We start from the raw sequence: 7,711 nt of genomic DNA, 5'->3' as shown, positions 1-7,711 counted from the left end.
CTGATGTTTAAAGCATGAAAATGAGCATCCTGCAAAAGTTTGTTACTGCTTGTTAGCTTTTATTTTTTAGGGTCTGTCTACTTATTTTAGCGGACGAAGTTTATTGTGTCTAAGATGTATAATGTTCTGACAAAAAGAATCTTAGCTGTACTGATAGCACAGCTTTTCCAGGACTGAAAAATGCATCTGGAATACCACAGGCAAGGGAGAGAGGAAATGGCTTTTTCTGCTTCTGTCACAGAAATATTTACTCTTTCTGCTGTTGTGGACTTCAGTTTGGTTTTGGTGGACATAAAATCCACCTTTCTATTTGCAAATAAAAGTTCAGTAGTAGGGGAACAGCAGATTGGTTTTCAGTTCAGTAGCGTAATTCAAGCTTCATCTGTGTCACAAATCCATGAAAACTTGAATCCTGTTAAGTCAGTGAGGTGTACACTGTGCTTTATTGAAAATGATGAAGCCCACAAGAAAAATGAAATACTGATTGAAAGCATGGTTACTGATTCAGGTTACAAGCTGTTTTGGCAAGGGAAACAAATGGATCTGTAAGGTTTTAAGACAAAAGACTCTGGAAAGCAGACGGAATATTTAGTAGCATGTTCCTCTCTTACACTGGCTAGCTTTGGGTTTCATGTTTGCTGGTTAACTTTCTGTATGATCATTCTTTGTTCTACCCTAAGAATTGATCATTGTTCTTACCCTGCGATTTCTGCTCCTGGGCACTGGTGTTGGAGGAAGCCGACTGACACAAGTAAGAAACTTTTAAAATAAAATCCTAAGTCACGTCTAGGTGCAGGACTTCTGTTCTTCTGGAATATTTTTAAGGTACCCGTGCCCCTTAGTAAACATGCAACTCCTCAAGCATCAGAAAGAGCAGGAAGTGACTTGAGGCGATCACACACATTTCTGCTCTAGGTCTCAGCATGGCTGACAGCTCCGTGTTCTGTGCAGTTACAACTCAGGTGGCAGCAGCTGGCCAGGCAGGTTACAGTGCGGTGTGCTTAGAATATTCTCTACTGCTGCTGCAAGCGACGTACCTTTCCTGTAAGACAGCCAAGAAAAAGACACAAGTTGGAATGCTGCACAAGGGTTTTGAAGAGCATCATGTGTTATTCACAAGCTGTAGCATGTGATGGTACTTTTACAGTGGCATAGAAACACGGCTTTCAGACAGAACTGTCAGACTCGCGAGCAATAGTTCACTGCTCCTAAGGAATACGGTTATGCCACCTGGTGTACATGCTAAGTGTGTCTGCATCTTTTAATTGCAGCTGCACACCCAGGTTTACAAGCTGCACACCCAGGTTTACGAAGTGACCCTTCGTAAAATTGGCTGATGGTGGAAGTTTCACCCTTTCTGGACGTGGCTTTGTAAACACCAAGCCCAAACTCACACTTCCTAACCTCAATCAACACTGCTGAGGTGACTTTTTATTTTTGTAATAAATTGAGCAGTAACTCAAAAGCCAACTGTAACTGATTTTAAGCAATGATTTCCATCCTCACAGGATGCTCATATCAAATGAAGCTGTTGGAGATGGTCTGGGCGCTTACGTGGATTGGTATATTTGGTACATACCAAGAGCAGACACGGTACGACAGGGGCAGAACCTAGAAATCACACCAGGAAGACCAAGGCTTTGTACATACACAAAGTCATGGACAGGAATCACATGTCCCAGGGGAAGCTTCTGATACAGGTGACGGCAATATCAAATATGTGTATGGGCACATGACACTAAGGTAATCCTCAGGTAAAAAGAAGTTACTTTAACACATGGTAAAATTAACAGGTTTAATAAAACATGAATATGGAATTCATACTAAGTAGTATGACACACCACAACTTCATTGTGATGAGACTGCGACAGATAGTGGTATCTTAGGTTAAGATTTTAGTTCTTCCCCAAAGTCACCAATTCAGGAACATCTTGTTTCTGTGATGTGTCTCGTTCCCCAGGTTGCGTAGCTACTCTGTCCCCAAACCTGATGCTTGTCTTAATTTCAGTATCTGAAATTTAGAGTCTTTAACCAAATCATTGGCTTCTATGGAAAAGAGCAGCCGAAGCCATGAAGCAGCTGAAATGCTAACTTGGAAGGAGATAGAGGTCCCTGTATAACTGCAGCTGGCCAGGGATAACTAAGGGCTACCAAGCTGTATCTTGCTCAAGAAATATCACTGTGAGCATTACTGTTGTCTGTTGTGAAATCATGGGGTTTTTTTTGTTTTTTTTTTTTTTACAACCAGAGGTTTTAGAGGAAGTCAGCAGCCTGTACCTCACCTTACTTCTGGAAAGAGGCAGATGTGTTCACATGGCATACTTGTAGAGTCACACACGGGAGTAATATTAGAAGAGGTAACACACAATATTAAGAACATATATGTGAAGTGCATGATATAATCTGTCGGGACAAGGAGAGAAGAGAGGTGTAATTTGCAGCAAATACCGGTCTGGGCTGATTTGAATGCCTGGCTACAAGCCTTGGCTGTTCTCAGCTTTTAAACAGACCAGCAATGAGTTTTAGCAGTAGTTTTTTCAGTCAAGATAGTGCACTGCAGAAACGTGAAGGTCTCGCAGAAGTCTTGAAGGTCAGCATGCTTCAGCTCCAGTCTACTCCTCTTCCTAGCCAGAACTGGAATGACAAATAGTTTTGCCGTTGTACAGCCTTAAAGGGACAGCATAACAAAGTTGTATTTTCCATCTCCTGAATGGTATACAAGTACTCTAGTTTAAAAATCACTTGCTAGGAGGCTTAATAAGCATTTAGATTAGCATTCATGCTGTTCTGTCAGTGTCATACCATGACTCCACAGACCAACAGAGAAAAGCTGTTTGCAGACGTGCCTCAAATCAACAAGAATGCAATGTAACAGCAGTTACGTGAGGGGAGGTTAGTGCTTTGAGAATGCTGCGCACAAATCATGCGGCGCCTTTCCTTCTCTAAAAGCAAGTATTGCCATGGCCAGCCACTGCCCTCATTTTATCTTAGCAGTGAAGCATCCACGCTTGGGTGCAGACTGGCATTTTCCCTGCCTGAGCAGTGTAAGTTACCGGCTGTAAGGAAGCTGAAGGAAGTGCCTCATTCACGGCATCATCCGGTGTTAGTCTGTAGGCAGCAGCCTAACACTTTCCATGGAAGAGTAATGCCCTGACGAAAAAAAAGTACACATTGTTTGTATCACACTATTGTTTGCTGGCAGCAGCACAGCAATTTTACTGGTCGAGTTATAAACATTTAGAAGTATTTGTTGGCAGAGTGCAGCCATCCAGAGATGACGTTCCAGTCCTCGGAAAAGGGCTCAAGGATCCCAGCCCAGCTATTTGTCAAGAAACAGGCACGGGTGGTCAGTCAGAGCATAGGCACAAGATAGCTGCTTCACTTCAGCAAACCATAATGTGCTAAAGTGATTTGTTCACTTTTGATTTGTTCATTCTAGCCAAACACTGAGATTGAAGCAACCATAAAACACCTTGAGGCTGACAGAGCGATTAGGTCCAGTACAAGTAACGTGCCTCAAGGAATCCTGCAGCAAAATGGAAGAGCTGTCAGGCACAAGCTGGGCACGACCATCGCTGTTTTCCTCTGTGGTGAACTGACAACAGGCCAGCCAACACATGGAGCGCACAGCCTCCTCCCCAGCACATCAGCTTGGAGATGATGCCCCAGAACAAGAGGATTGTCTGCACAGCTCCGCTGGCACAACGGAGGAGGGCACCTCAGCTACAGGACATGGAAACGGAACCATGAGTTAGGTGCTACACACAACTACAAATACTCAAACAAGGGGTTTTGTGCTATTGGTAGGTTTATCAACAGGCATTGGATCTGAGTACACGTAAATCTACTTGTGCAAGTGCGGATGTGTAACACCGACTAGTCTAATGTGGAGCCTGATGAATGTCTACAGGTAGCTATACGACAGTGCTGCTGCCCAGGAGATGCGAGAGGCATCGTCAGGGATGAGATCCTCCCTGGCTGAGGCTGGCTAGCAGCAGGCAGGGTGCATGCAACACAGCACAAACTGCAGCCCAGCAGTAGCTGCTCGCTATGGCTGGCTTCAGCTGCCTTGCCAGGAAGGAACGCAGTGGGGGGAAATATGCCCATGCTGATATATGGCAAAAACCAGCTCACCCATTCCATCCAGGGAGTGGCAGAAACCTCCTGCAAAACTGCCCCACTGCCCATGCTGATAAGGCGAGATCAGACCAAGCAGGAACGCCAACAGAGCGGATGTGGTTGGAAAATACGGGGAAGTTCACATTACATGCTGTATTGCAAGCCCAAGCCCTGTGTGCTTACTGAAAATTAAGTACACCACAAGACTGAAGTAACAGAAAAATCAGATAATGCATGCACAACTGGTTTAGTTTGTTTAAAACCACCAGGCTTTCTTGCATAGAAAACCGTGAAAAAGCTGGTTTAGCCAACACTAATAAGATTTCCAGGTCCTTTCACGATTTCCAATGGTCTTTGTAGCAGAAACTGACAGGTATAATAACTGTTGTGTGTTACTTGTCACACGGGTAGGTAAAAAGCTGCCTTACATTGAACAGCAACCACAGTCTTCTATAACCAAACGCATGTCAGTGCTGTAGATGCTACTATTTCTAGGAAGAAATTTCAACAAAAAAGAACGTAAATGGTGGGCTGCAAAGCAGGACAAGCACAGTTAAATAAAATCTCATTTTGGAAATATTCTGCCTGATCATCCTTTAATACTGTTTTATAACAGCTTCTTCGCTGCTTCCTTTGATCCCAAATGTGAATGAGTTCAAGGAGACTCTCCTGAGGTTTAATCCCAGGTTCCATCAAACACCAGAAAGCAACCATCTTCTGGGCTTTCTGAGATGACAACTTGAGAGTTTTGTTCAGTTTGGAAAAAAAACAACCAACCAACCAAAAAAAAACACTAATATTCCATGACCTGCTTAGAACTACTTTACTTTTCCCCACTTCAGAACAACCAAAACCCACCAAAATCCCCAGAACACCGGGGAAGGCAGGACCCTGCCTTTTGGGCACACAAATACTTAAAGGGTGCTTTATCTACGCAAGGTAACCTCAGAAATACCTGACAAGCAGAACACAAAAGAAAAAACACTGCCAACCTGGGCAATGCTCAGAAGCAGAGTGAAGTGTTGATAGATGCACTGCAGGCAGCAACAGTAGTCACTGGTACTTCACATCTAAGACCAAACAAGCCCTTGCCAAGGATTTCCATCAAAATACCGGCAGTCTGAGGGCCTTTACAGCAGCCTTCAGCCCAGCTCTTCCCGGGAAGCATTAACTTGAGAGCAAAATAGTTTCCAGCAAGTCGTTTGCCAGCTGCCCTTGATCCTGGACCTGTAAATCTAGGAATAGCACCCAGCAGAGCATCCCAGAGCCTTCAGGCTCATTCAAAATCAGGAGGACAGGAAGGAGATAACAGATAAAAGGCTTCACAACCCACGAAGCTGTGGCTGTTGATGCAGGTAAGTATTACTACAACATCTGTTTGTCGAATCCTGCTGAGGAAGAAGGAGGATACTGGCTAGTGTGGGACTACAGAGTGCTGCATCGAAGTAGGTACACAGTAATCATGCCCTCTGTTGTGAACAAAAGTTAGTAGACTTGCTTTTACAAACACCTGGCTAGCTGTGAAATAGGATGCCAGGCTATGACATGTAATTGACAATTTGAGTTTCATTTATGCCAGGTCCTGAGAATGCTGCTGCACAGAAACTACAGGCATAATCTGGGCACGTTAACACAGGAGACTCACTTCTTACGCGGTGTAGGAGCTGGTGCATAGCTTGCAGGGTTATCAATCCCCCCTAACTCAGAATTTTGTCTCCTACCCAGCTGCCCAGAGGTGAACCTTGCCCATCCCAACCTCCGTTACAAATAATCAGCGCAGAGCTGCCCCTGCTGTGGTTTTAATCTGCCAACAGTCACTGAGTTACTTCACCTGGGCCTTGCTGGTAGCCACAGGTGCAGAGATGAGGCTTCGCTTCCAGAAGCCTTTGCAAGAGGTACAGAAAGCCCACCTCCTTAGCACTGCTACGCACATGATGCATCACACAGATATGAATACGGACCCATTAGGACGGGAGATTGATCAACGAGCCCTATGTGGTCTGCGCGTCCCCTCTTAATTGCTTAATTGTTACTTCCCACCCACCACCCAGCTCCCCTGGGGAGGTCCCCGCCGTGCCGGGAGCCGTTGGCGACCGTTGGGGACCGTTGGGATCCGCAGGCCCCGCTCGCCGCGCTGAGGGGCCGGGCGTTACGTAAGGCACCGGGCGGCCCCGCCTGCTCCTCCGGGGCTCCACCGAGCCTCCGGAGCCTCCCGGAGCTTCCCCCCGCGTCCAACCCGGCCTGGCCCGGCCCGTGAAGGGGCAGCCCCGCGAGGGGCCGCCGAGCCCCGCCGCCCGCTCACCTGCGCCTCAGCCGCTGCCAACGGCCGCTGGAGGGGGCGCGGGGCGCATGCGCGGCGGCGGCAGGGAGGGAGGGAGGGAGGCGGGAAGCGCGCGCGGGTGGCGGGTGGCGGGTGGCGGGAAGCCCTCAGGGAGCCCCTGAGGGGATTGAAGGCAGCGCCTGCCAGGCTGCCTGTACCTGTACCTATACATGTACCTGTGCCTGTACCGGCACAGAAATCACTATCATTATCACAGAAACCATTATATGAGAGTAAACGGTGTTGCTTGTGATGTTTTGGAATGTGATCTGTCGGTCGGTATGAAATCATCCACGCGCTGATTGATCGGGGTTTTGCAGTGAGGGCGAGGTGCTCATGGTGGGGGGCTCAAGCTGTACCGTCAAAAGCAAGAGGCGTGCTTGGAAAAAAGAGCAAAGCACGTGGCTAGATGCAGGTTTAAAGAAACCTTGAGGGTTAAGGTTACAGGAATTTGTTTCATTGGAATCTGGCAGGCAGCTTAATTTCAGTGGGACAGTAGGGAAAATCCTTTTCATTAAGCTTCTGGATTGAGGAAGTTCTGTGCATTATGAGTTCCATTTCCTGAACTGCTGCCTAAATTCCTGTATTATTGCCTGTGTATACCAGCAAGCGTTAAATTATGAGCGTTGCCCCAGGTGTGAGTTTGGGGCCTCCGTGCTACCTTGGTGCTTGGAGACGGTGGCAATATGAGGTACAGACACAAGTTTCACTTGTAAGTGGCCTATGTTTGTGACGAGAAACGTGATATGGATGATAGTTGTAACAGAGAGGAGGATTCAAGAACTTTATAAAATGCAGCAGAGCTGGTAATCCCAGGCTTTGCTGAAGAGACCAATCACGCTGCGGTGTTGTGGGGAGCTTTAACCCATGCTAGTAGGAGTGGGTCTGCCCGAGGGGAGCTGAAGCCTCTTTAGAGGCATCTAAAAACATGGGGACACGCAAACCTAGGCACTAGTCATCTCCTGGAACTTGTTTCTCTTCCTAATTAACACGTTTGGTGGTTTAGCCAGGCCCCGATTTCACAGCTCAGCAGTCCTGCTGCTCTCCTGGCATGGGGCTGTGGCTGAGGCAGAGGATTGCCAGCTCCAAGAGGCGGCCAAGAGGAGGCAAAGCATGAGAGCAGAGTCCCCACTGGGATCATAAGCGCCCTAAGCTGGCAAGTGGGATGCCCCTGTTCAAATCTGGGGCTTTGCTGGAAGTGGCTATATGAGGTTTGATGGTATAGGCTTCTAATAGGTTTAAATTCTCACTTTTATGTTCCTTTATGCCAAG

Source organism: Aythya ferina (assembly GCF_964211825.1).
Source record: "Aythya ferina genome assembly, chromosome: 4".
NCBI classification, from domain to species: Eukaryota; Metazoa; Chordata; class Aves; order Anseriformes; family Anatidae; genus Aythya; species Aythya ferina.
Note: the sequence above shows the minus strand (reverse complement) of the source record.